Source organism: Hyperolius riggenbachi, chromosome 5 (assembly GCF_040937935.1).
Source record: "Hyperolius riggenbachi isolate aHypRig1 chromosome 5, aHypRig1.pri, whole genome shotgun sequence".
Classification (NCBI taxonomy): domain Eukaryota; kingdom Metazoa; phylum Chordata; class Amphibia; order Anura; family Hyperoliidae; genus Hyperolius; species Hyperolius riggenbachi.
In genome coordinates, this window is record NC_090650.1 from 117,297,070 (window position 1) to 117,323,811 (window position 26,742).

At 42.2% G+C, this 26,742-nt stretch overlaps 1 protein-coding gene across 4 annotated transcripts in view; it reads left to right on the top strand.

Moving 5' to 3' along the window:
• The window catches only part of LRRC3B (leucine rich repeat containing 3B), a 300,534-nt gene that overhangs the window by 178,845 nt on the left and 94,947 nt on the right, over positions 1 to 26,742 (top strand). Inside the window, exon 1 of one of the 4 annotated variants that reach the window (XM_068234451.1) lies at positions 21,177 to 21,205. The exons of the other annotated variants lie outside the window; for them this stretch is intronic. The gene's annotated coding sequence lies outside the window, so the exon portion shown is untranslated. Of the gene's footprint in view, positions 1 to 21,176; positions 21,206 to 26,742 lie in introns of those variants that run through there. 4 annotated transcript variants of the gene reach the window in all.

Here is a 26,742-nt window from a genome sequence, read left to right on the forward strand (position 1 = left end):
CTTCATCACTCTGCAGCGAACCTATGGATGTCGGCTTTACCATCAAGACTGCATCGTCGCCACCTGGAGAGCCTGGTCCCCGGCTGCCTTAAAGGGGGCATATGCTGGATTCAGCTGGGCACTACTGACAGCCACATTGCATTCAGTTGAGATCTGTCACACATATGATTTCCTCAATTTCAGAGTGTTCTCTTTTGTTTTTAATCTCATTTTAGTGGATCTAATAGAGCTGCCTACATTGGATTGCCTGATCGCACCTTGGGATTCATCCCTATCTCACACTGCTTGGTTCTTCTGTGGACACTCTGGCATTTTATCCTGTACTTACATGATACAGCAGTATCCTTGCAACAAGCTTTTGCTGATATCCCAGCCTTTTCCCAATTATCTGGGTTATGCATACATTGGCAGGAATCCACTATCCTACCCCTAGATGCTCCCTTGAGTTAAGTTATGAAGTTTAATTGCATACTAAGTTTGAGTTGGTCAATCAGTTAAAACACTTAGGCATTATTATGGTTAAAAGTCCCTCATTATTTTTGGACTTGAATGTGGGTACGCTGCTTCATTTTGTTGGAAAGAAGTACCAGGCCTGGTCTCAGTTACCTGTTAATGTAGTTGGTCGAGTAAATATGATCAATTCTGCCAAAAAGCCTTTATGTCATTGAACACTCTATGATGCATATTTCTAAATGCTTTTTCATTAAATTGAATTTGCTCATGAAAACATTTATATAGGGTAAAGGGAGAGCCAGGGTTAGACTGACTGCATTGCAATCTCCTGGAGATTCAGCAGGTCTGGCATTAACAGACATTTATTTATACTACTTGGTGGGCCAATTGTGCTATTTGAATTTCTGGATTGAGGATCAACCAAATAGACTAATTTCTGAGCAGTTCCTGGCGCAATATGTCAAAGCTAACAATTTATTAGCATACCTGGAGTGTGGACTGATAGCAAGAAATTGCATGGTGTTATTGGTGTTCTTGACTGCTCTCCACTCTGGTCCGATTATAAATATCCTACATTAGCACTATTTCAGGCAGCACAGGAGTGGTGGTGTAGGGGAATCACCCAGTTTTCCCACATTTTTTGGAGTTGGTGCCTTGCTTCCCTTTGAAACAATTTGATATTTCATTAACATTCCTTTAACAGTTCAGTGTGACAGGAGGCTGAGTAGGGAAATATACCTCCCCCCTCTGCAGAAGCTGCTGAAATACAATCTATGCTGTGCTCACATCTGTTTACAAAGCAAACTAGATATGACAGTGCACTTTCTAGGAGAAGAAAGGAGTAAGCGAGGAAATTACATCAGGATTAGCTTCAGTCAGAGGCAGTAAAGATGGAAAAATGCCTAGAACAGTTTTCTATTTACTATATAAAATTCACTGAAATCAAAATATGAGCAGTACAATACATGTGTTGTGTAAGTAGAACAAGTATTTATGTACTTATATATGTGTTATTTCCTGGGATAGTATGGCTGCCCTTGCTGCTTTAAAGTATAATACAATTATCAAGGGTAACATGATTGTAGATCTCTGAGTCTATTTACCCCTGGCTGTCTGAATGTTTTATTTAAAAACTACAGGATGTTTACTATGGGGGGTTACTTTTGGCATTGTGATGCGCTGTTGTGTTTCTGCTGGTTCACACGGACGTTTTTCTGGCATTAAACGCAGAGTTTTAAAAGTAACATATTTAGGGATCTACCGCCCTCCCATGCAAGTGAATGGGAGCTTTTAGCAAAAGCTTTTGCAGGCTTTCATGAAAGCCTGGCAATTGATCCCAGCAGAGCTCATCTCATCTCAAAAGCAACATGCAGCTTCTAGAAGGCATTTGAAAGCCAAAAAAGCCACTGAAAGCCAAAGAAAGCCCATAAAAGCCCAGCCTTTTCATATACTTCCTGTAAAAGCCACTAAAAGCCCAAAAAATGCAACACTCTCCTGAAAGCCATTAAAAGACTTCAAAAGCCATTAAAAGCTAAGTTGTTAAATGCTGGCATTCTTGAAAAATAAAAACCACAGCGTTTGAATGAAACGCTGAGCAGAAGCTCAGCAGAAGCCCATGTGAACCAGCTCTAAGATCTATTACTAACTAAGTTTGGCCATTTTTCGGTCAGGTACATGCCAGTTTTTTTCTTCATTTTGAGATAACGGCACTACTGCACAAATGGCGTCAGTCAGTTATATAACCTTGCCTTATGTTGTACATATTGTCATGATTTTGGCCTGCATGTCCACCTCTTTCTAGCACTGTACTATATACCGGTATACTGCATTATCTACTGATAACTGTGTTGTATGATCTTATATATTTTTGCCAATCAAATGTTTTTAAAAACAATAGTGTGCAGGTAAGTGTTAGACTCAATCATCACACTGGTGGAGAAAGAGAGAGAATACACCATGGGAACATATCGCTGCTCATTTGGTTTCATACCTAGGAATATAGACACTGATTTGTGGCTTAGCATTAGACCAGTCACAGTAATTAGGTATAAGGACTCCACAGTCATAAAAAGCTACCAATTACACTCCCCAACATCCAGCCAAAACTTACAAATTAATAACTGGAGGATTTACTCATTAAGTTTGCTTATTGATCTACAGATCTATAGTTATTGCTGGACTACTAATAATCATTGATTGCTTCAGCTCAGCTACATAGAAGGCTATACACACTTAATGACCTGGTTTTACATTTCTGAGCAAATCCTTACTGTCTTTTGTAGTCTACTCTTTATCATGATGGCAAGAGTGCAATCCGTTAAAAGAAATACTGCCTAAACATTTTATACAGATACCTTAAGTCGGACCATTCTTTTTTATTTTGGAATTTCCCAGTGACACAATTACCAGTAGTTACGATTCTTACGAATGCCTTTATTACATATCTTCCGGTGTCACTACTGTCAACATAAATCCAAGGACATGGCCTTGTGTCCTCCTGCTACGCATTGTAAATATTTGAGGAGTTATTAACTCATTGTTACATAAATCATTTATAAGATATTTACATTTCTTGTTAAAGTAAGTGAGGTCATTAGACTTCACAAACATATCTTAAGACAAAATCCATTCCACCTATAAGAATTATACATGATATATTTGTACATTGCCATGGTCCAGTTGAACAGATTATTTTGTATGCTCTTCTGTCAGCAGTATGTAATTGCTTCCCATTTGCTCAGTCAGAAGGAATGTGTCATATTATAAATGTGACTGCTATTATGGTGTAATGTAAATGCTTGTTCTCTGGCTGTTCCCAAGCTCTTCCCATAAGTGAAGGCACAAACTGTTCATCAGCAAACAGCTCAGCATCTAGCTAATTCCGGGCAGCAGTAGTGCGCAGGCGCTCACCATGTAGCTACTTCCATTTGTGTCTATTGGAATGGACTTCAGGTTGGTGAACCTGGAAGCAGGAGATTTGGGTGCATGAGACAAGTGGACAAAAAGGGCGCCCCATTCACTCCCATTATAAATATCGTTTAATGTAATGTAAAACATTTCTAAAACATTATTATCCACCCCAAAAAATTATTTAAATTTTTTTATTTAAATTTTTTATTTATTAATGTTTATAAAACATTATTATCCATAGGGGGTCTTAGGTTTAGGCACCACCAGGGGGGTCTTAGGTTTAGGCACCACCAGGGGGGTCTTAAGTTTAGGCACCCCCAGGGGGTCTTAGGTTTAGGCACCACCAGGGGGCCTAAGGGTTAGGGATAGGTACAGGGAGGGCTTTGGGGTGGTTAGTTTTAGGCACCACCAGGGGGGTCTTAGGTTTAGGCACCACCAGGGGGGTCTTAGGTTTAGGCACCACCAGGGGGGTCTTAGGTTTAGACACCACCAGGGGGGTCTTAAGTTTAGACACCACCAGGGGGTCTAGGGGTTAGGGATAGGTACAGGGAGGGCTTTTGAGTGGTTAGTTTTAGGCACCACCAGGGGGGTCTTAGGTTTAGGCACCACCAGGGGGGTCTTAGGTTTAGGCACCACTAGGGGGGTCTTAGGTTTAGGCATCACCAGGGGGGTCTTAGGTTTAGGCACCACCAGGGGGGTCTTAGGTTTAGGCACCACCAGGGGGGTCTTAGGTTTAGGCACCACCAGGGGGGTCTTAGGTTTAGGCACCACCAGGGGGGTCTTAAGTTTAACCACCACCAGGGGAGTCTTAGGTTTAGGCACCACCAGGGGGTCTAGGGGTTAGGGATAGGTACAGGGAGGGTTCTGTGTGAGAGTAGGGTTAGGTATAGTTTTAGTACAATTTTAATAATACTAATCAACAGTTATTATAATGTACTTACATGTACTTATAATGTACTTATATTAATATCATTGTTATAAACAATATTTTCACATTTTATTATAATAATAAACGATAAATCAAGATTATTCATAACAATATATAATTATAATGTTTAAACAAATATTACTGTTTTTTTTAACAAACGTAATTATAAGTTTCAGTTTAGAAACAGGGAAGATTAACGTTTTAAGAATTGCCAATTTCATACACATTATTTAATGATTTATAAATTCCTAAAACACTATTTGTAAATGAAATTCTACACAATATTTGTATAAACGATAATACTGCTTATCGTTTACACCACGCGCCCTTTTTTCCCGATGCCCTTTTTTGATGTACGCGGTGGATCTACTCTTTTTTAATCAGGGCTGCGGCAGTATTGCGCAGACTCTGTCCCAGCAGCGTGTGTCCTTAACTGCACACCCGCAAGCAATCTGCATATGTGCACTACGTAGCCATGACTACAAAGTACGCATGCACAGAGCCCTCCTGGCTGCGTGTGCTACCGGTCAGCACCTGCGCACTACTGCCGCAGCCCAACAACCTGAAGTAGCTTGATGGTGAACGGTTTGCTGGCGATCAGTTCTTGCCATCACTACTTCTCATATATTTCGAAATGGTGATCAGACAGTCATTAACATCTTCAAGCTGTACCTAATATCTTTAAAGCCGTTGATTAAAAAAGAGTAGATCCACCAACCTGAAATCCATTTAATCTAGACACAATAGATACAACAAAAGCCTAAGGAGAGGCATGAGTATCAAAAGGTAATGCCACATATTTTTGTGTGAAATTGCCAATGTAGCAATAAACAAAATATCCCTAACTGGATTATCCCTGATTAATAATATATAACTGTACCACTTTGTGGGTCACTGATTTAGAACACAAAGGGCTTGATTCACAAAGCGGTGCTAACTGTTAGCACGCCTGTGAAAAACCCCTTAACACGTCTAAACAAGCTTTTCGCGCATAAAACTTTACGCGCGCAAAACTTTATGCGCGTAAAACTTTACGCGCGTACTGCACAGAGCACAGGGCGCACCGCGCGAAGTGCCCATTAAAGCCTATGGGACTTAGCGCGCGTAAAACTTTACGCGCGCAAAGTTAGCGCACGATCTGATTGAGAAATCCGGTGCTAACCTACTTAGCACCCTGGTTAGCGCGTCTCAAGACTTTAGACGTGCTAAGTAGGTTAGCACCGTTTTGTGAATCAAGCCCAAAGTTTTAAATCAGGCAAAGATTCACAAGAAATCAATGAACATAGCAACAAGAGCATAAGCAATTTAAAGTATGTTAGTGATGCAGCTGCAGTGGCAGTTTCAAAATATTCTACTGACATTTTTTTTAAAGTTTCTGAGCTATCTTATTTTGGGTTTATTAGTTCTCTTTAGAGCTTTGTTTTACATACTGATACCAATACAAAAAAACCCCACCTCAGCGGGGCGAATTGACCAAAACAAGCACAAAGAAAAGAGGAGCAAAAATTAAGGCTCAGGGCAACCAATCAGAATGTTTGTTTATACAGCTTGGTTGCTCTAAGTATCTTAACCTTTTATAGTTTTTTCTTTGCACTTCTTTTGGTAAACCATTCCCCTTGCATATTGACGAACGAACAGCTATGTGTAGCATACATAGCAACCAATCAAAAGTCATTTGTCATTTCTTTAAATATGCTGCCTGATAAATGTTAATATGGAATGTATGGCAATTAACTATTATTTTCTACTACGCAATTAGATACATTGATTGCATTGCTTTGCACAGGCTATGTGACCAAGGGATTCAGATAAGTAAAACCTCTAGAGAAGAAGACATTAGCTAAACTCTCATGTTAAGTATTGCTTAAATATAAAATACATGCCCACAAGTGAAGATCATGTTCAAGTGATATATTAATTCAAATATATTGCAGATAAATGTAATTAACTTGAGGCATCCATAGCGATGAAATTGATTATTTTGTCCCCTGACTGGATCAGTTTGATGGAGTTGTTTTGTTTGACTTAAAGCACCACTTCATAATAATAATTGCAGAGACACAGCTGCCATGGTGCCACGTACGGCCATTGTTGTGGATGAGCCTGTGGTCATTGATCACCACCAAGTTCATCTTTTGTTGTCAGCAGTTATTTTCTGCAGTGTTTCCAGGACAAGTGTGAGACCTTCAGCATAATGGCTTCAGTTCCCTAAGACAGGTTCAGTAAAAAATAAAGATTATTTTTATTAACTTTCTTATGCTCTTGAATTGTTTTCAGTTCACCTTTCTCTGTGCATTGACATTTATTGAGGTATTTTCTGATTTACCAAATGTGGTAAGGGTTAGTGAATTGAAACCAAGGTGTTTATAATGAGAAGCAGAGAACCCCTTGTGTTACCAGTGGTAAATGTGTTTTCACACAGTAGCATGACGTTTAGTGAGAGTCCACTTGCCTTCCTTGCTCTAAAGTTGGTGGGACTTACCTACTGCCCATTCCCTAGCAGTGCGCTAGGCAAGATCATCCACAAATTAAACCTAGGGAGGTGAATAGGGCTTGAAGAGAAACTAGGGGTCTTGTTGACACTAGCCCCTACCAAATCTTATTAAAAAAGCCAGGTGGCCGTCAAGGGCTGGCCCAAAGTTGGTACTTGCCTTGGGCTCAATTTCACAATGATCTTTTTCTGGGCTGGTGTGCCTCAAGTTGGTAAAATAGCTGAAGCACCAGAGACGGAGAGATAGACCAGAAAATGCCAAGAATCAGGAACAGGCATTGGACAATGAGCAGAATCAAGGTTAAGCCAATCACAAGACAGGAGTCATACAAGATACTAGCACTATAAAAGCTGTTGGAACTTTTGTTCAAGCATTTAAGGACAGCTAACCTGAAAGGGATATGGAGGCTGCCTTATTTATTTCATTTGAAACAATACTAATTGCCTTGAATCTTGCTGATCTTTCATGCATCACTCGTGTATGAATCACACACCCGAAGCAAGAATTCGGCAAATGCTGTCAAACGTAAGTCAAACATCTGATCTGCATCCTTATTCGTGGTCTATAGCTAAAAATATTTTTTTCAGCCATAGGATTAGCAAGACAGGTATGCAATATTATTTTTTAGAAGTAAATCAATATGGTAACCTCCTTATCCCTCTTAAGTTAGTTGTACTTTAAAGCTCTGCAGTTAGTACAATTAAATCTAGCCAGCCAGGCAGAGATGCATGCCTTTCATTTAACTGGCTGGCTGGCTGCCTGCAGTTCCTAACTTTAGTCAGCAGAGGTCATAGGCAAGCATTTTAAACAGCATGCGTAGTGTGACAAAAAAACAAACAAACCAGAAAAGGAGAAGAGGAGACAGCAGCCACTCACAGCAATCAAGAGGGAACTGCTCATACTACTACTGATGATAACGATCATGCTGAACCCCACGACATATTAGGCTGATCTCCACTTTATATCAGCTATATCACAACTCTAAGTTGTACCAAGCAGTCAAATATGGAAAAGTGTCAATCCTGTATACAAACGGAAATCATTAAGCTATTTACCACTTTTAAAAATTATCTGAAAGGTTTTCTCATTTCAGCATAAATTATTGCATTTTCTAGCAAACTTCTTGTTTGTCCTCTTTATAAATGGGCCTCTACAACAACAACAAATAACAAGGTTGGAGCTGTTTATGTCTGAATTCCCTATTCTGATTGGTGTTGAATTAGGATAGAGCTGTTTTGATGCCGAGCGCTGGTTTTGGACAACGAGGACCTCAGTTTTGTCAGAATTCAGTTTCAACCAGTTATCATTCATCCATGCCTGTAGCTCAGCTAATCAAGAATTTATTTTTGAAGTAGAGTCTGTTCCACCAGGTTTGAAGAACAGGTATAGCTGTGTGTCATCGACGTAGCAGTGGTACGTCAGGCCAAGTCGTTGGATAATTGTACCGAGTGGTAACATGTAGATTGCAAACAGCAGAGGGGATAGGATTGATCCCTGTGGCACTCCGAATTGTAGAGGTGCGGGGTTGAGTTGTCTGATCAGTGTCAACTCCACCAACTCGTTTCATACTGTCTAGCGCTGCGTCAGATGTCAGCTCTATATAAATACTAAATAATAATCATCTCCTTTACAGCTCCCCCTGCTGTTTGGAGTTGGGGAAGCACTAAATAGACAGACTGCAATCAGCGGCCATTATTCAATGTGTTAGGTGCGTGAACAGCAGGCAGAGCAGGTAGGTCAGTGTATGTTAAATTTGACTTTTTATTGATTGGAGAAGTAATTTCAGATATAAATCTATGTATTAGTAATCATGGGCAAACTTAATTTTTTTCCTGGCATTGTCTTTCAACTTGTTGAATTTCCACAAGCTAATAGAGTGTACAGAATGATCTAGCTTCTCTCACCAGCTCTATAAAGTCTATTTTATCCCATCTGACCCAATGAAAATAAGCTGGGTCTATCATCCAATGAATGTTTCTGCCTGCGTTTCAGTTACAAGTACAAAGTAACTGCATTCTCTTCATGGTCTCCTACGCAAATTTAGATCTCATAGAGATACCACATTACAATCAAGCTATTTTTAACATTTGTGACAATGACCAGCACAGTTCCGAGGATTATAAAGCTATTTAAATTGGAGCACTTACAAAACTCCTTGAAATATGAGACAGTAGTCTCTGTGAGTAACAATTTCAATTATCTCTGCGGACTTTCATCCTGAAATGATGAGACACAATACGCAGCACAGTAGTTCAGATTCCTCCTTCTACCCTTTCTTAGCATTGTACAGTCTGTGAAATGTCTGTAAAAGCTTAGAGAACTCGATAGATAAAAGCATGTGAAAAATTTTAGTAAAAGTGTAAATCCAGTTGAATATTTTTATAGCAAGGATTAAAGCCTAGTTCCATGCATATAATAAACCAGCCTTATGCACTTTGACAGGTTCCTAATCTATTACAGCACAGCTTGGTTGTAGTGGATACAGAAGCAAGTTGGCGGAGGGTGGAGGCGCCCTTAAAACTTATCAGTATGCCAGTATTGGTGTAATAAATAAAGGGAGGTCTCTTACCTTACTGGAAGACTCACATAGGTGGAAACAGGAGTCTTTATTAAAAAGTAAATGGGGGGCGTACTGCACTCCTCGTGCACCAATCTCCCCCTTAGACTAAAACACAGCATAGTAATCAGGGACACAATAGTAACCTGGAAAGAACTAAGAAAACTATTTAAGCTCCCATGGAGAATTTCCAAATATTTGCCCCTGTGGGGCACCCCCGACTTCTCGCCAGGAATGCAACACAATGCTTTTATTAGATGGGAAGATAGAGGCATCAGATGTCTAGGCCAACTACTCAATATCAGGGAAAATCACTGGTGGAAATTTCCAGAATTGACTAGATTAATGGGTATACCGAGGTCAGACTTCTTGGTGTATGGTCAGATACGATCATATGCACACAACCACCTGAGCTCTGTATCCCCAATAGCTCTGTTAACCCCATTTAATTGCTTTCTCCAACCAGGAGCCGAGAGACAATCCTTATCTGCCCTAAATAGATGCTTACAAAGCCTCAACTCAAAAAAAAAAATAGCTCCCTAGCATTCCAAACATGGGCAAAACACTTCTCCCACCCCCAACTGGTAGATAAAATCCTAGATGGTTTGAATATATATAAGAACATCATAGTTAGCGAAACATGGCGAGAATATCACCTATTCTTCTTACATAAAGCGAAATATGCTTTTAATATTAAATACAAACAACCTCCCCCTAACTATAAACCTGAGTGCCCCAAGTGCGGATACCCTAATGCTGATATAGCACATTGCACATGGTTTTGCCCTAAAATAGAGCTTTTCTGGGAACAGGTCTCTCGACTCCTGGGGAGGTTAGGATGTAGACATCATATACGAAACCCCATGCTATATCTCTTCCACTCTTTTGAAAAGAATGATATTAGATCCCCAAATCCCCATAAAACGCCAGATATCTTGCATCTAACCCTAGCCGCAGCAAAAAAAGCTATCTACAACAGGTGGATATACTCCACTACACCTACTGTACAAGATGTCATAGATGAAATGCTAGACTTGTTTACTATGGATAAAACTGATACCCTATTGCATAAAGAGAAAAACGCAAAAACATTTTTAAGAAGTGGAAACATTTTATCAAACTAACCTGCTCCCGAGAAGTAATAGATAAGTTAATGGAACCTTTCAAATTTACATCCTGGTATTGTACTCAACAACTGCTTGGCACTCTAGGCCCTTTGGAAATATCTCCCTAAAAACTTCCAGGCACCAATCCTACAAATATATCTGGATAATAGAATGGTTAAACCCCTATAATGATAGAGTAAAGACCTAATTGTTAGGGGGGAGGGGGGGGGGGGTTAGTGGGGATGTTATAGAAGTTTATGTTTAATTGGTTCATATTTGTTAAATTCACTATTTCCTGAACATGGACGGTCCACCCATAGAGTGGCCTCCCAATGCTCTAGTCATTCACACTATTATACTAACCAAACCCTGCTCATGATCACCTACGGTGCTGTAACTTGACTAGGCCATTGATTTGTAATCCTTTTTTTTGTATTTGAAAGTTGTCTTTCCTGTTAAAATATAAAAATTCCAAATAAAATATGTTTAAAAAAAAAAGTAAATGGTTAAACTGTAGTTTACAGTTTAACCATTTACTTTTTAATAAAGACTCCTTTTTCCACCTATGTGAGTCTTCCAGTGAGGTAAGAGCCCTTCCTTTATTTATTACTTAAATATTGGCATACTGATAAGTTTTACGGGTACCTCCGCCAACTTGCTTCCGTATCCTTCACCTCTCTGAGGTGTTATCCTACCACTGGTGAGATTTATCCACCAGTGTATAGGACCAAAGGAGGAGATCGACCACCCAGTTCCAGTGGGTTCCGGAATACCGAGCAGAAACAGGTTTTTTCCACCTGCATTGTCGTTGGTTGCAGAAGTGCAACCCACCTTTGTGAGTATATATTACCCACATTACCCATTATTATACTTGTCCTAACGATACTACACCATAAGGGCTCCTGGTCTCACCCTTTTCATAGGCCAAAGATGATCTCCTCCATAGTGTGGTGATCGCCGAGGACCTGCACAGAAACTTAGTTGTAGTGGAGCAGTCACTTACTGTACTTACCTTGATCAGTTATCAACTTGGGTAGATGATCACTGTTCCCTCGATTTTATTTCAAGTGATGACATCCAGCAGGTGGAAGAGATACGACAAACAGGCAGCCCCTGCTTCTGAAACTGGTAAAACTGGTGCCTGCTGCGCTTGGTAATCTGATTGCTGCCATAAACCGCAGTGTAATAATGTGGCTATGACGATGCCGAATGTGTAGGCAGGGGGCCCTTAACATTAGGCATAGGTAGGAGATAGGTTAGGTGTGTGTGTGTGGAAGAGTGGTAGTGTGAGAGCTAGGTTAGGGAACTCGATAGCAGAATATCTGTAATATTACTGGTATTCTACTATCGGCATTACCTGTCGCCCATATTCTTCGCAGCCTTTTTCCGAATGCACCCTGCATCTGCTTCAGACTAGGAATAGGGTGGGATTTAAAAGGTTGCTGCATACTGTCACTCACAAAGTTGGATGCTGGGTTTCTGAGCTCTGACTTATGATAGGGATGAGATCTCAGAATCGGAACACTTCCTAGTTCCAATTTTCACATCAGAATTAAGCTGTTCCGAGTAAAAACACAAAGATCGGAAATTGCTCTGTTCCGATCACCACGTTCCGTTCTACCATTGAAGTCAATAGTGCTGACTTCCACAGTTAATAACAAAGCCCTTGTACACGGTATTGCCACTATTTGCCACGTATGTTAGGGGGATTAGCAGGAACATGCTTAAAAAAAATAGTGAAAAGACCATGTCACTTTAAAAAAAAAAAATTTTTACGTTTTATAGGAAAAATGTTTTTTAAACTGGGTAAAATCGCACTTTGCTGTGGTATAGCATTCCGAGCTCTGTATACACATTGTATACATTTCATGTTTTCCCAAGCATCTTTAACCCCCTGTCGCCCATGCAGGCTGGGACAGCCAGAATGCAGAGCATGTGGGGCTCCGCACTATGAGCTATACCAGCCATATAAAAACAAACAAACCGAGAGCCCAAATATAGTGTAGTAGGTTTTAGCCCAGGGAGAACGTAATGAAAGGTAAGTATTATACTTACAAACACGGGTTACCGCTAAGGCAACCACTGTATAGGCAGGTGGGGAGTATAGACCTGTACCCACTCAGGATTAAGATGTCGCTCTCTGTGATAGAAGAAAGGAGGGTATAACACCCTTCCACCAAGGGTGGTTCACTGGATGAGTCGAAGTACAGAGGCGCCAGTAGGATAAAAGATACTAAAAGGTTTAAAATTCTAGGTGGTGGTGGACCAACCAACCCAAAACAGACACGATGCTGTCGATTAAAGTCAACAAAAATTTATTTACATACTCCAAGGAACACTGCGACGCGTTTCACGGGCATAAACCTGCTTCTTCAGGCATTAAACAACAGGAGTATCACACTATATAAAGACAGAGACATAAACCATATCAGGGAGCTGTAGTGTGTGTACTAAACACTTAAACACATAGATGTATATTTGTACTAAGGGGGGAAAATCAGGTTGTGATCCGGTGTACACTTACAAAGTAGAAAAGTTCAAATACGCTCTACCCCCCTCACCTCCAACCGGTCGGTGCAGAATCTGGGAAGCCAAACCAGTCCAATGTGTGAAGAAGGATCTGCAGACCAGACCAGGTAGATGAAAAAGGCTGACAAAATTTTATTTGAAAAATTCCATAGACAGTGCAATAAAAAAGACAGAAAATGCTAACGCGTATCGGGCCTACAATCTGCCCTTAATCATAGCTGAAGTAAATCTGCCTAAAGCAGGGCTTATATGCAGGTGGGGAAAGAAAAAAACTCCACCCACTCACCATACAGCCCAGATCTTAAAGGTACAATACAGTGTTATATACAAAAACATGTTACAAACATATTTAATAGCAACAGTATAAAACTTAAGAGAAGGTAAGAAAGAGAGTTACCACTGAGTGTGTGTAAATACAATATGAGGACAAATACATGTAATAAAATATGCAGCATGGATATAATAAATATAGTAAATGTAGTAGAAAAAGGAGGATCAGCATGAAGAATGGGATCATAACACAAGTGTGCAGTTGCACCAAAAACACATACAAATATTAATACGTATACACTAAGCTTAGATCCCAACGCTTATTTAAACCATCTGGCACACGTGTGCCCATTCGATGGATCCAATAAGCTTCTCTCCTAAGAAGTAAACTATGGGTGTCCCCTCCTCTAATAGGACATGTAACACGTTCCACCCCTTGGAAAATAAAGGACGAAAGATCGCCCTTATGGACTGTTTCGAAATGTTTCGAAATGGACGATTTCCTAAAAGTGTTCCAACTAGTTCCGCAATAGTGCTCCGCTACTCGGGCTCTAAGATTACGGGTAGTGCACCCTACATACTGTATACGGCATGCGACACAAGAAATCACATAGACGGTGTATTTGGTATTACAATTTACATATTGCTTGATTGGAAAGTCCTTATTAGCTGTAAATGAAAAAATCGTAGTACCTCGCCTATGACAGTGGCAGTAATGGCAGGTTGAAAAGCCACATGGATATGAGCCTACTGTGGTAAGCCAAGTGGGTGTGTGCATGGATGAAGGGGATCGAAAAAGGCTAGGGGAGAGGATTGATCCTAAAGTGCGGGCTTTTCTAGCCGAAAAACGACAACCATCCTTAACGATTTTTCTAAGCCTGGTATCTGAGTGCAGTACAGGAATATATTGTTTTACAATTTTCGTAATTTTATTAAACTCAAGGCTATAATCGGTAACAAAAGTCGGCTTGCCCGCTCCATCATGATTTCGATTGGTGTGTTTCAGCAAATCTGAACGTGATCTTCTAGTACCCCTAGAGCGTCCCACAGCTAGTTGTCGTTTATTATACCCCCTGCACCTTAATCTTTCTTCAACTAGTGAACATTCCTGATCAAGTACATCTATGTTAGAGCAGTTTCTAACTGCCTTTGTGAATTCCCCGGTGGGGATGGCATTGATAGTATGCCTGGGATGACATGAATTTGCAAGTAGAATCGAGTTTCCTGCTGTCGGCTTACGATACGTTCGTGTTGAGACCGTATGGGAAATAGGGTCTGCAGTTAAAGTTAGATCCAAATAATCTATTTTGAGGAAATCAGAGTTCATGGTAAATCTCAGATTAAGATCATTTTCGTTGGCATAGGCCAAAAAGTCCCCCAGGAGGGCCGGAGGACCCCCCCACACCAAAAGCAAGTCGTCAATAAATCTGCCATACCAAATTATATGGCAGGCATAGGGGTTATCATCTCCAAAGATTTTTTCTTTCCCCACCTGCATATAAGCCCTGCTTTAGGCAGATTTACTTCAGCTATGATTAAGGGCAGATTGTAGGCCCGATACGCGTTAGCATTTTCTGTCTTTTTTATTGCACTGTCTATGGAATTTTTCAAATAAAATTTTGTCAGCCTTTTTCATCTACCTGGTCTGGTCTGCGGATCCTTCTTCACACACCGGTGTACACTTAGTTGTTTGGTGTGTGAGGGGTGAGAAAAGTTGTGGCCCCTATATTTTGTGAGATCTCACAAAATATAGGGGCCACAACTTTTCTCACCCCTCACACACCAAACAACTAAGTGTACACCGGATCACAACCTGATTGTCCCCCCTTAGTACAAATATACATCTATGTGTTTAAGTGTTTAGTACACACACTACAGCTCCCTGATATGGTTTATGTCTCTGTCTTTATATAGTGTGATACTCCTGTTATTTAATGCCTGAAGAAGCGGGTTTATGCCCGTGAAACGCGTCGCAGTGTTCCTTGGAGTATGTAAATAAATTTTTGTTGACTTTAATCGACAGCATCATGTCTGTTTTGGGTTGGTTGGTCCACCACCACCACCTAGAATTTTAAACCTTTTAGTATCTTTTATCCTACTGGCGCCTCTGTACTTCGACTCATACCAGCCATATGGTTAATGGTATGGGGGGGGGGAGCTCTGGGAGAGAATGGAGTGGCCACACCTCCCCAGAGCCCTTGTCCAATCCATGGACAAGGGGCTCTTCCCCACCTCCGGTGCCCAGGAGGAGGTGGGGCATTGCGTGCCTTGGGGGGGGGGGGGTTCATGGTGGCATCTGGGAGTGCCCATGTTCCTACTAAACTCTCTAACATAATTGGCAAATGATGACTATAGTACAGTACAGGGGCTTTGTTATTATCCATGGAAATCAGTGCCATTGACTTCAGTAGAGAATGCCTTTGGAAAAATCAGGACACGAAATTGGTATTTGCCTGTGGAACACCAAATGTTGACGAATTCAGAATTCAGCTGTTCCGATCATCCCTACTCATGAGGAACCACCTGCTGATTTTTACGTACTGTCATCATGCTTTATAAGTGAAACCCCCATAGGAAATTCAGCAGTGTCTAAATCATTCACCTGAAACAAGCATGCAGCTAATCTTGTCAGATTTTTGTCAAAAACATTTGATCTGCATGCTTGTTCGGGGTCTATGGCTTAAAGTGGAGAAGGCACAGGTTCAGCAGGACTGCCATGCAATGTGCATTGTTTAAAAGGAACTAAATATGTCAGCCTCCAAATGTCTCTCACCTCAGGGTTCCCCTTGAAATTACTCCTGATGCAGAGAATTTTGCTAGATTTGGACCAATGGCTGTGAGACCAAATTCGTAGTCTGCTGAAGCAGAAAAAACAGTAACCACAAAAGATACATTACTTTAGTAACATTTACTAAAATGTTTGTAAAATATAGAGTGGTCTTGCAGAGAATTATTTTTAATCTACAAAAGTGAATTTACACCATAGAAGAAGAACCAGAAATTGCTTTCATTAAGACTTATTTTAGAATTAAAACATCTTGCCTTCCGGAAATAAAACAAAATTACTGGAGAGTTAATAACAGACAATATTTCCACATAATACTGCCAGGCTCCATTAACATCTTCGTATTTAACATTGTCATAATAAGATGGATTACTTAACATTCATAAAGTTTTAAGAATCTATTTTTCCAAATAAACACAGAGGCTGACAATTAATCAGAAATGAACCATGTATGCTACTATCATCAGGGTAGAATGAGAATACCTTGTATTGCTCACTACTTCCTCCACTCATGGTCAGGGCCGGTTCAAGACTTTTCGCTGCCTGAGGCAAACTTGTGAGGATGCGCCCCCCCCCCAGCCCCCAAATCCGACAACAACCCCCCCCCCCCCTGATTTGGAATGATTACACAGCACCCGAAAATGTGCACTTTCAGTGTAGGTGGGTATGGAGGTAGCCAGGCATAGGTGCCCCCTGTATAGGGTGGCCAAGTATAGTTGCCCCCAGTATAGGTAGCCAGTATAGTTGCTCCAGTACAGGTAGCTAGTATAGTTGCCCCCAGTAGAAGTAGCCAATATTGTAGCCCCTGTATAGGTAGACAGTATAATTGCCCCAGTATAGGTAGCTAGTATAGTTGACCCAGTATAGGTAGTATAGTTCCCCCACTATAGGTAGCTGGCATAATTGCCCCCAGTGTAGGTAGTATAGCTGCCCCAGTATAGGTAGTATAGTTGCCCCAGTATAGGTAGTATAGTTGCCCCAGTATAGGTACAGTTGCTCCAGTTGCACGCTCCCCCGGGGGGCAGAGTTAGAAGCACACTTTTAGGTGTGTTGTACTGTTTGACTGATTATTCTTGTGCTCAAGAGCTGCTTCCTTGTCTGCTGCACTTAATTACCTGGCTGCCTGGCAGAGATGAAAAATGATTATATTTATGATTTCTGAGGTCTGTGACTGTCCTTTACATATTCACAGCCTCTGCAGTATGGGGCGGGCTGGTGTGACTTGTGCTGTGACTTAGCTGTCACTGTTTTGTCTCTTTCTGTCTTGCCAGTGTGCTACTGCCACTTCCTCTAGTGAGAACCAATGATCTCTCCTCCATGGGTGCTGAATGCTGGCCTGGATGGTGCTGGTTTTGGGTGCGGGGCTCAGCTACCTCTCATTTTCATTGGCTGGAGGAGACTGGAGGGAGGAGAAAGCCTAATGTCTCTGCCATGGTCGCTCCAGGACCTTACCACAGTGTGTGCATGCACAAAATAAAGCATAATGCCTTAAAGGGAATCTGAAGTGAAAATAAAATTATGATGTAATGATTTGTATAGTGAGTGCTAAGAAATAAAACATTATTAGCACAGATATGAGTCTAAAATCGTGGGCAGCACTGTCTTTTGAAGCACTTATCTCACCTGTCTCATTGTTTCTTCTTTGTTTATGGTTTTTCTGCAGAGAAAACTTCAAAGGGTCAGTAGCTTGCTCTGTGGAATCATTTAAATGCTGAGTGTATTGTGGGAACTACAATTATTAGAGAATGATGCAATGTTATAAGAAAAAAAGCTGAAAACTGAAAATAAAAATATGAGACTATTTTCTTTTCTACTAATGTTCTATTAACTATCCATACTACACAACCAGTTCATTATATCATGAGGTTTTTTTTCGCTTCAGTGTCGCTTTAAAGGGGACGGCGTCAAGAACACCTCAGATTAGCAGTCATTTGGACGGACTGTCCATCAAAAGTAAGGATTATCGGAAAGGGTGGTTCAACGGCGGTCATCACAATTTTTGTTTGGAAGCAGCAGGAGTTGTCGTAGGCCATGGGACCTAGAGGTGGTTTCACGGCAGTCATTATAATTTTTTTTTTAAAGCAGCAGGAGTAGTTGTTGGCCAAAAGCATAGGGTTAGTGATATTACATCGGATTGCTGCAAAAACAGATTTATTTTTATCTAAAATGCAAAAATATGCGATGGTAGTGGTAGGCAGAAGTCTAATCAATGATCATCATCACAGAGGTGCCTGGCTCTTCTACTGACCACATATGCTATTGCTCCGTTGTTATTGCCTGATGAAGCGGGATGAATCCTGCGAAACGCGTTGCATATTTGGAGTTCATAAATAAAATATATTGACTGTCTTTACTACAGTCGTTGTGTGTCTACTTGGAGGAGGTAAGTCCACCACTACCTCCTCTATTTACCAAGAATTTGGTTTTTAAGCTCATTTAGCTTCCTTTTATCCTTTTGGCGCCTCTGTTCTCCTGCATAATATTGAGTCCACCCTGGGTGGAGGGTTGAACCCCCTTTTTTCTCATCTACAGAGAGCGACTTCTTATTCCTGAGTGGGGTCAGGAAAATCTCCCCACCTGCCTTTACAGTGGTTGCCTAATGGTAACCCTGGTTTGTGAGTATTAATATTTACTCTATTTAATAACCATTTACCAGTACATATTACACTATTGGGGCTCTTGGTGTTCCTTGTTTTTATCATCATGAATCAGTGAGAGGGGCCTTGTAATTATGCTGATTGCCGCCTGCCCGACTCTTGGATTGTGACTTTACTTTGCCTGCCTGCCGCCTGTCCCGACTCTTGGATTGTGACCTCACTCTGCTTGTCTGCCGCCTGCCCCGACCCCTGGCCTGTGACCCGACTATGCTGTTACCACCTTCCCTGGACCTCTGGCTACTGTCTGACTATGTCTGCCTCTTCTCCCACATTAGCGTTGTTGTTCTCCTGACCACTAACTGAGGTTATCCAAGTAGTGACCTGGTTGGGCACTAGGCAGCGAAATCCTGCACTCCCCTCAAGGGGGTGTGGGCGAAGACCTGTGGTCACTAAGAACCCACTACTGGGTAAACCCTCTTCCATCAGTGGAAAGGTCAACAGTGCCTGAAGGTCACCGAAGCCAACGTTAACAACTTCCCAGCAGGTCAGCATAGAAAAAATGGGGAGAAGGAGAAAAGGGGGCCCCTCTAGCTCATGTCCCCCCCCCCCCCCCCCCACCACCACCAGGTCCACAGAAACCCTCATAGTCAACCTAAGTTCTATCTGCTTGAAAGATTGGTGGTTGTTTGGATGAAAACACAATGAGCATTACGCTGCTGCACTGCAGTGACTTACCATGTGAGCAGACCCACCTGGTGAGTAGGGATGGTCAGAATTGCCAATTTCCACTTTGGCGGAAAATCCACTTTCCACCATTGTAGATTACCGCTACCGCTTTCCACATTCCGATGCGGATTTTCAGGGCAATTTCCGCTGACTTTAACATTGATTTTCTCATAAATTGTGTTAAATAGGTCTTTTTAAAAGATTTTTTCTTCTCTTGTTTCCACTTTTCTGCTTAACATACCCTGAAAATTAGGTGTTTCTAGCACCTATGAGGGCTTTAGTCGGTGGCATACCGCATGCAGATTTTCTGCATTTTACATTACAGTTAATGGCCGCCGACTTTAGTGGTTAATAATATCAAAGCCCCCGTAGGTGCTAGAAACACCAAATTTTCAGTGTTTGTTAAGCAGAAGAGTGGGATCGATACCAAAACAAATATTTCAAAAAGACCTTGTACTTTTTCAGAAAATCAATCTTAAAATCGACTGAAGTTTCCGCGAAAATTTCTGCAATTCCCGCAAAAATCCGCCTACCACACTTTTATTACCGATTTCCAATCGGAAATGCGGGAAATTGCATCTCCACGAAATCGGAACGAGCATCCCTACGGGTGAGATGATAACATCTGAGGCTAGGAGGGGGACCATGGATCACATAACCATTTCTTCAGGACTAAAATAAAGTAATTTAGGAGGGAATTATGATTCATCACCAATAGATATTCATTCAGGACACCATTAGGAGCACCTTGATAAAAGGTTTCTAGATTCCCTGGAATCCATAGCAAATGAGAAAGCAAATGTGTTTATTATTTTTCAATTCTTATTATTGTTTATTATTTTTCAATTATTCAATTATTCTTCTAGAAGGTATACTCACCAGACATTTCTTTTTTAAAGAGAAGAGCACATGGGGTGGGAGAAAGCCACAGGGAAGTATAAACACTGATTATATGTTCCTTTCTGGTTTCCTTTAAAGTGGACCTGAACTCTTGCACAGAACACAAGGAAAACAGAGAGAATCACAAGTGTAATTTGATCTCTCAGCTGTGTCAGCACAGATATCTGTCAGTCCTCGACAGACAAAGCAAATATGTAAACACAGGATTTTTTTTTCTTTAAAGGTTATTATGCTGTTGCTTATCTTTTAGAGCAGAGATGAAGTTCTGAGATTAGTTCTGCTTTAAAGGACATATGAGGTGAGGGCTTTAAACTATCTTTACTTACCTGGGGCTTCTTCCAGCCCCTACAAGTCACTCTGCCCCTCGCCGCAGCTCCGCTCCTCTCCCGTCTCCCGCTGTCAGCTTGCGAAGATCTGTGAAACCAGGACAGGTCGGGTCTTCTGTGCACAAGCGGGCATGTGCCCACGCCGCTCGCAATTGCGCCTGCATCATATCAAGAGTACTGCGCAGTGCGCAGAAGACCCTACCTCTCCTGGGGTTGCCAATCTTCACAGGCTGACAGCGGGAGACGGGAGAGGACTGGAGCTGCGGCGAGGGACAGAGTGACTTGTAGGGGCTGGAAGAAGACCCAGGTAAGTATAGTTTTAAAGCCCTCATCCATATGTCCTTCAAAGCAGAAGCTTGTAAAACAAAGTAACTACCTTTATAAACTAGCACGGCTCCTTGGTTTTCTGTTGCAACACAGGCAGCATCATCTATATTAAAATAAATTTAATAATTGACTTATTTAATTGAATTTTATTTTATGATTTCTCTAATGTTTTGTACTCTTAAAAAAGGCGATTTTTTTTACTATTGTTCATCCCTTTATAGCAGCATGGTTCGCTGATCCAATTGTTTCACGTTGAGAAAATTGAACAGCTGCAGGGAATGAAAATGGAGGCTGAAAAAGTGAAAGAGTGTGTTTGGTTGCCATAGAGCTATTTCCAATATTGAATAGGGACAATATAAAAATATCTTTTATTCAAGGTCAGAATCAACATTTCCTGTAAATACTCAATGTGTCATACTAACAATGGCTGCTTCCGATTCAGCTTTTTGGGGGTACAATGACTAAATGGTGGGACTCACTATGACACGCGCCAGAGAATGACAGAGGCGCCAATAGAATAAAATATGTACCAATTAAAACCAATTAAAATGTGGGTGGCAGTGGTGGACTTGCCTACCTCCAATGAAAAAGGACCACCAAAATGGTTAACAGTATAAATTTAAATTTAATCAATTTAGTACTCCAGAAACAACAATTAGTTTGCAACGCGTTTCACGGGACCCAAGCCCGCTTCCTCAGGCAAAACACATACAATCAGGAGCAACTGAAACAAAAACAAAAGAACATAAAAAAAGAATTCATATAACCTTAAAGAGATAAAAGACACATATTGCTCATCATAGGACCAATATTAGAGGTCCGCACATCAAATCTGCATATAAAATTCATAAATCATCTTGGCTTGTCTGTGGCCCATAGGCCCTAGAATTAGTCTGCCTTGAAACCATCTGAATGGTAGAACTCAAAAATCAGTTATATTTGACATTTGGCATTTTTCTAATACATCATGATAAAAAAGCACATTTATAGGGCACATTTATAAGGTCCTTTGAGTAAAATAATTGATTAGGTTGAAGGAGCAGGTGATTGGGATCAGAGGCGGCCTTTGGGGGTGGCAAGTGGGGCGATCGCCCCAGGCCCCGCACATGAAGAAGGCCCCGCATGTCAAGCCTGCCATACCATGCTAATTTTGGTGGCGGTGAAGGAAAGGTCTACAGAAGTCTAGTTGTTTGTGTTCTTAACAGTGTGTCATTTACAAATACTCAGATTTTCCTATTTTGTTTTACATACCTTATATTTTGCACCCCCCCCCCCTCCTTTTTATTGCTTAGGTTTTCGTCTTCAGCATGCTTTACTGTCCTATGCCGTTTGCATTTTTGTAATGAATTTCTGCACTGACATAAAGCTTGCCAAATGTCAGATTAAGGTAACGTGCAAGAGCCTCAGCCTGAGGGCCCCAGGGGCATTTAGGTTAGTCAAGCATGGACTGGAGCTAGAGGGGGCTCAGGCTGGAGCTTCCCGACTGGCTGGGGATTGGTGATAGGTTTCATGGGGAGCTAGGGATAGGTAGAGGCTGGCTGGGAAGCTAGGGATAGGTTTACATTACGTATTGTAATTGTTCCTGTATTGGTTGGCTTAGGGGTATTTAACAAGTTTTTAAACAATAATAAGGCATACTGCTTTAGAGGTGGACAAGCCTGTGACTGTGGTGGCATCAGGGGCGCCGCGAGGCATAAAGCGAACCAAGCGGTCGCTTGGGGTCTCAAGATCTTAGGGGCCTTGGCGGCTCCGTGACGTCGGCGTGACGTCACTTTTTCCCCGCAGCCCCGCGGGGCTGGCACTGGCAGAGCAGAGCAGGGCTACGGGAAGATGGCCGCCGCCGAAGCCCTGCTCTGGAGACTATGTCTCCAGTACAGGGCTTCGGGTGGCCATCTTCCCGTAGCCCTGCATGAATCAGCGCGGGAGATTGGAGGAGGAAGCCAGGGAGGGAGCTCCGTGGGAACTGCGCGCCTGAGGAGCCGGCCGGGAGAGGAGACGGGGAGAGAAGACTTCTGCCAGTGCCAGCCTGCCAGGTGAGTAAATTCTTTTCTTTTTGCAGCCCTAATTGCGATTGATTTCTGCTGAACTGTGCCCTAATTGCGTTTGATATCTGCTGAAAATGTGGCCCTAATTGCGTTTGATATCTGCTGAAAATGTGGCCCTAATTGCGATTGATTTCTGCTGAACTGTGCCCTAATTGCGTTTGATATCTGCTGAAAATGTGGCCCTAATTGCGATTGATTTCTGCTGAACTGTGCCCTAATTGCATTTGATATCTGCTGAAAATGTGGCCCTAATTGCGTTTGATATCTGCTGAAAATGTGGCCCTAATTGCGATTGATTTCTGCTGAACTGTGCCCTAATTGCGTTTGATATCTGCTGAAAATGTGGCCCTAATTGCGTTTGATTTCTGCTGAACTGTGCCCTAATTGCGATTGATTTCTGCTGAACTGTGCCCTAATTGCGTTTGATATCTGCTGAAAATGTGGCCCTATTTGCGTTTGATTTCTGCTGAACTGTGCCCTAATTGCGTTTGATTTCTGCTGAAAATGTGCCCTAATTGCGTTTGATTTCGGCTGAAAATGTGCCCTAATTGCGTTTGATTTCTGCTGAAAATGTGCCCTAATTGCGTTTGATTTCTGCTGAAATGTGGCCCAAATTGCGTTTTTATTTTCTGGTGTCTGGGGTAACTGTTGCTGCATTTATTATTTAATGGTCATAGTTGGCTATATTTGCTGTGCTACGGTTAAGCTTCGCCCATACAATGTCATGGCCGCGCCCATCTTTCGGCGCGCCTCATTCACCCCCACATCCATTTTTTCCCGCAAACAGCCCCGCCCCAATCCGCCCTCCTGCTCCACCCACATGTCATGGCCACGCCCACTTATGCGGGATAACCACACCCATTTTTCGCTTCGTGCGCCGCAGGATAGGGCCTCTTGCTACAGTCCGCTTGGGGCCACAAAAACCTTAGCTGCACCCCTGGGTGGCATGGTACATGGCCTTCACTTATGCCTCTAGGCCCCGCATATGACACTCGCCCCAGGCCCCGCGTACTCTAAGGCCGGCTCTGATTAGGATGGGGGAGGGGCGAGGATGTGGGCTCCAGAAGTGCATGGATAAAGGTGCCGGGGGGGGGGGGGGTTGGGGTTTTCTTTGGAAGGGATAAAAAAGAGGGGGGGGGAGGGGGAAGGGAGGGAAAGGCAATAGGGGGGGCCCTATTCGGGACCCCTATTACCCAGCATAACCATGTCATAACCTAAAGACAGACATATATATCTCTATATGTGTATATACACCCAAATACACTCATTGTCAAAGGAGCTTTAAGTTAGGTGAACATCTGCATATCATGCTATGCTATAGTTCGCCCACCCATACACTTGGCTGTAAAATATGTGTGCCACATACTGTTATTAATGGATGCGGTATTAGTAGGTTAGATTGTGAGTACACAACATATATAGGTAATATAAAAGACTCTTACCCCAGTAGTAGTCCGTACTAGCGTGGCGCCTCTGCTGTGGATGGACACCACGCCAGCTACTAAATACTTTCCCCAATGCATTCGAGCGCCAAGTGTAGGAGGGCGGGGTTTGCCCTGCGTAGAGAATGACGCTGTCCGCCGCCAGCCCATTGGTTTCTGGCTTTAGGCGGAAGTGCGTCATCTAAGGGCATAGGGCCTGCGCCGCCATGTTGGTTATGGTCAGGAACCCGCTGTTGAGCGAAGAGGAGGTATTATAAAGGCTAAATCCTGAGATGTCTATCAGATGGTTACGTGGACAGTAAAATACATAAATATACAGGCGCATGTGATGGAAATAAGGGTGCATATACTGGATTTAAGTGAATATGGGAATTGTGACAATTGTTCGTAACAATAATGGATGGGACATGGGATTTACATTTTGAAGGGCCTATGTCTGCGCATGGCATTTTGACCCCCCCCTAGTGGTCAGGTTCTATATTGCTACTTTAAAAGGACAGAGTGGGCTTATTGCGATACATCTGCATTATAAATATAAATATAAATATACTGCCTCAGTTACTGAAGGGCAATATATGTTATATAGTTATCAATGTTTCAAACAGATATAGTCACAGATAAAACATATAGTCACTGTAATGTTCAAATAATTGTGGGCTAAGTCCACCACTGCCACCCACATTTTAATTGGTTTTAATTGGTACATATTTTATTCTATTGGCGCCTCTGTTTTTTCTCATTACAAGAAAAATATTTACCCAGCAATAATCTATTACAGTATGCAAAGTATGTTCAACAGATATTACATTCCAGGCACCATGCAGCTGTGAACCTCCGGACTAAAAATCTACTCAGCAGAACTGAAAAGGTTTCTTTAAAGGGGAACTGAAGAGAGAGGTATATGGAGGCTGTCCTGTTTATTTCCTTTTAATCAATACCAGTTGCCTGGCAGCCCTGCTGGTCTATTTCTCTGCAGTAGTATCTGATTAAAACCAGAAACAAGCATGCAGCTAGTCTTGTCAGATCAGACTTATAAGTCTGAACCACTGAAACACCTGATCTGCTGCATGCTTGTTCAGGGGCTATGGCTAATAGTATTAGAGGCAGAGGATCAGCAGGGCTGCCAGGCAACTGGTATTGTCTAAAAGGAAATAAACATGACAGCCTCCATATACCTCTCTCTTCAGTTCCCCTTTAACAGTTTCACAGCATCAGAACTTTGTTTTTCTTACCAAAGCATCATTTTTAGCTGCATTTTTAGTTAAGCTCCACCCATCAAAGAAAACTGCCCGGGCTTTTTTTCCCTGGTGCTGTGCAAAGCATGATGGGATGTTGTTATTCAACTTGCCTATCAACTGGGAGGGGTGATCAGCACACAGGACAGTTGGAACTGTGTCTCATGCTCCCGGTCACCTCCTTTCAACCAAAAAGATGGCTGCCCTCATGAAATCAAACATTTGCATGTTCTTTTAAAACAGGGTGGGTAAGAGATTATATTACCTATCTATTTTAATTAACATAACTAACGTAACTTAATTACAGTATGTTTGTTTAGGCTGAAGTTCCTCTTTAAGGGGGTTAGCTGCAGCCAGAGCAAGATTAACACAGGGCCCCAGGAAGAGCAATGAATTACCATCTTATTGCTTACCAATTTATTGTTTAAAGGAAAACTTAAGTCAAAAAAAAAATGACATTTACTCACCTGGGGCATCCCTCAGCACCCCGAAGCTGGATGGTGCCCTCGCAGCCCCGCTCCGATCGTCCTGTCCCCGCCGGCGGCTACTTCCGGTTCGGCGACAGCCGCCGACAGGCTGGGAACGCGGCTGTTTTTCCGCGTTCCCAGCCGCTGCTATCACCCTCTATGCTGCTATAGCGTATATATATATATATATACGCTATAGCAGCATAGAGGGTGATAGCAGCGGCTGGGAACGCGGAAAAACAGCCGCGTTCCCAGCCTGTCGGCGGCTGTCGCCGAACCGGAAGTAGCCGCCGGCGGGGACAGGACGATCGGAGCGGGGCTGCGAGGGCACCATCCAGCTTCGGGGTGCTGAGGGATGCCCCAGGTGAGTAAATGTCATTTTTTTTTTTTGACTTAAGTTTTCCTTTAAAGGGAACCTGAGATGAGAAGCATCTCAAGTACGACACTTACCTGGGGCTTCCTTACGGCTTCCCGTCCCTCGACATCTACCCGGGTGGCTCCAGTCCCCAGCAATTAAGCTTGCAAGCCTGGCCGAGTCTCGCTTTGCTGCACATACACGGCATGGCCAGGCACGCTACTTGAACTGGGAGCATTCTGAGCTTGATAAACTCTCTAAATACATATAGGGTGCATTTCTCTATGTTTTC